Genomic DNA, 3236 nt, shown 5'->3' on the forward strand with positions numbered 1-3236 from the left:
TCCAAATAGATAGTCCCTGATACTCGAACGAGCACTAAGAACACAGATAACGTAGCCATGTTCACCATTACATAAGCTCATACTACTACTACTACTATTACTACTGCTACTACTACTACTACTACTACTACTACTACTACTACTACTACTACTACTACTACTACTACTACTACTACTACTGTGGTGAAAGCAATCAGGATCTGTCTCCCACAGACACAGTTCATTGGCCCCTCTCCCGCCAATGACTGTGGTCGACGACCCTTTTATTTATTTATGTTTTTTTCTTTTTTTAATAGTGCCTATTACAGAAATTCATTTACCCTAGTGTCAACCACCGTCTGCTCAAAGTCTAGGTTTTGTATATATGCTGATTTGGGCGGTGGGGCCCTGGTACCTCTCAGGCATAGGAGGGCTGATCTTAGGAGTGAGAATGACAGTCTACATCTCATCCATGAAACAATGCTGCTTTTTGGTTGTTGTTTCTTTTCAGCCATCACCTCTGCCAGCCGAGCGTAAAATGCCTTTGCTCTAGGACCCATCCCACCTGAAGTCATAAAGGTTATAGGAGTGAATGAGCCTTGATCTACATTTTGTATACGCTCTTCGTGCATCCTGATCTTCTCATACTCGTACCGGGAGTGGGATGCCTCAATAGTTAGGTTGTTGTAACAGGGGGCCATCGGATCAAATATTCGTATGTCAAAGAAAGCCAATTGTCCCCGTGTCCAGAAACCTCTTGCGCTGACATCTACTCTTGCTTCAACTGATGTGTTGGACGTGCGGTATCTGAAGTTCTCCCCTTCTAGTGGGAGTAATGTTGGTTCAATAGTCACATGCTTGCACACCTCCTGAAGCATTTGGGCAGTGAGATCCCTTACCTTGTCATGTCACATGCAAATGAATCCATCCTGCTTGTATATCATCTCATGGTCTGGAGTAAGCTGTACATCACAGGAACATCTGTTAGGTAGCCCTTCCAATGGTCATCCATACCTCAGGGCAATGGCATCCGTGAATTCTTTTTTGTTTAGGGTGAATCCCTTTGCCCCGATTGGTAGTGCTGTCAGCCAATTGGACGCCCCAACTTCCTGCGCCATTGTTATCTTTCTTTTTATACAATTCGACAGCAGAGCTAAAAGTGCTCGAAGTTCCTCCTTCTGCCCTTCTTCCCTTCCCTTTGAAATGTTTCTTCTAATTTTTCTGATTTCCTCCATCTTAGTCTCCTTCCGTTGATCTTGTGACACGATGTTGTTTATCAAGGAGGACGTGAGTTGCAGGGAGTTTCGGTGTTCTATGTCGGCAAGGTATAGCGGGTTGGAAGTGCCTAGCCCTCCCATTCTAGGTGGAAGTTCAATAAGTTTTCTTTCCTCTTCGTTTATTATCCGTCCGTTGGTGATGGCCGGTATTAGCTCGTTTCTGATGGTTTCTTCAAGGGGTCTTATTAAGTCGGTGATGTTCGGTACCGTCCTATATATAGTTCTACTTATGTTTAACACCATATATGAATGCGGCATATGCCGTTTGCGGTTCGGTCTTTGCAAAGTTGGCTAGAAGTCTAACTTCCGCCACCCATTTGTTAACTTTATTTTCAACATATTACTTTTTAAAGGATTCTGAGCTGATCACTGCACCGAGATGTCTTTCCCCTCTTTTGTTACCTTCACTTCACTGTTCTCAAAGAGGATTTTGGCATTGTCAAAATACTCTGGCTTCAGTATGAGGGCAGACTTCTTTGCATTCGGAATATAACCCAAGCCCGGGTCGTGTGCCAGCACCAGATCCCACCACTTTTTTAAATCAGCTACTTTTCCTGCCCCCGTGAGATCATCTGCATATGCTACTTGTTTGATCCTGGTGTCCTCATATTGTATCTTCTGCTGCAGGTGCACAAGACCGATCGTGTACACTGCCATGGCCACCGGGTCTCCCTGAGTGGTGCCTTCCGTAGGTTTGATGATCTCCACTTTCGTTTCTTTTTTCTCAACCCTGTTGGTGACAAATAGATTTGCAGGTTCTCTGTATGTATTCTCCACATACTTGGCCAATACTGGGCATTTGATTTTGATGTTATGTATAGTAGCCTCTCCATTTAAGTTGTTGAATGCGTTTGATGCATCGACTAATAGGACGGCTTCGCAGTTTGGTTCCTCGAATATCTTCCTCATAACGTGGACTGCTGCCTCAGAGCCCGCCTGTTGCCCCGCGCACACCTACAGGTTGCCAGCTGCTTCTCGCACCTCGTCCTTTGCGACTTTCATGATGGCTTTTCCTATTATTATTCTCAACACCTCGCCTATACCAATCGGACGACAGCCAGTTTTCTTATCCAGCGGGATAAGTCTGCACGCTGTGCACGCCTCCAGGTGCTGACAGTCCTTAGTCGCCAGTTTCTTCGCCAAACCAGCGATGACCTCCTACAGTCGCCCCGCTGCCGTTCCAAATAGGCTGGTGCTAAGGAGACATTTCCATCCAGACGTATCTAAGCCCGATGGTCCCGCCGCTCCCTGGGTGTGTAGAGCAAGGTTCCAGATCATTTCTCTTTTGATGCGGTCAAAGACTACCTCGTGGGGTGGGAGGTAGTCACCACTGATTTAAAGTCCAGGTTTGCTGGTCTTGCTTTTGGATGTTTTTCTTTCAGGATCTTAAGCGTTTCCTCGTTTAGAGGTAGAACTCCAGGATCTTCATTCTCCCCTTCGAGCGACCTCAAGGCAGCCACAAGCTTTCTCTGCCTCATCTTGTCTGTAAAATTCCTGGCTTTGTCTTCTGGACTTTTCTTTCTGTTGATGCCCTTATTGAGTCTATCTTAGATGGCCTCTGCTTCCATCAACAGTTGCTCTACTTCTCCCTTTTCCCAATTTTCCATCCTCCGTTGCATTGCCTAGACATTCTCTGAGTGCTTACATTTTCTGTGGGTCCTCTGACATGTAAAGTGTGGAAGGAGAGCTAGCGTTTTGAATACCATCGGGGCGTAGGGAGATGAATTTATATATGCTCTTAATGGATGGGTTATCTCCTCTATTAGGCCTTTGGATGCATTGCATTTAGGCGGGGTGAAGAGGTTTCCAGAAGAGAAGGCAAGTATCCTGGCGTCGTCCAGCCACTCCTTAACCCTGGGCTGCTGCTATGTCTGCCAGAACCTGCCCTCCTCCCTCCCACCCTGTTGCTCTTAATGACGTGGCCTTTCGTCCTCCGGCCCCAAATTTGTGGGATCACTTCCCTCTTCTAAGTCCCTCACT

General features: G+C 46.3%; 1 pseudogene; it reads right to left on the reverse strand.

The window, feature by feature from the left end:
* Positions 1 to 302: 302 nt before the first annotated feature.
* LOC143030011 (uncharacterized) lies at positions 303 to 2924 on the reverse strand (annotated as a pseudogene).
* Between the last annotated feature and the right edge of the window lie 312 nt (positions 2925 to 3236).

The sequence above is a fragment of the Oratosquilla oratoria genome, chromosome 11, assembly GCF_046742065.1.
Source record: "Oratosquilla oratoria isolate Oo_2021 chromosome 11, ASM4674206v1, whole genome shotgun sequence".
Classification (NCBI taxonomy): domain Eukaryota; kingdom Metazoa; phylum Arthropoda; class Malacostraca; order Stomatopoda; family Squillidae; genus Oratosquilla; species Oratosquilla oratoria.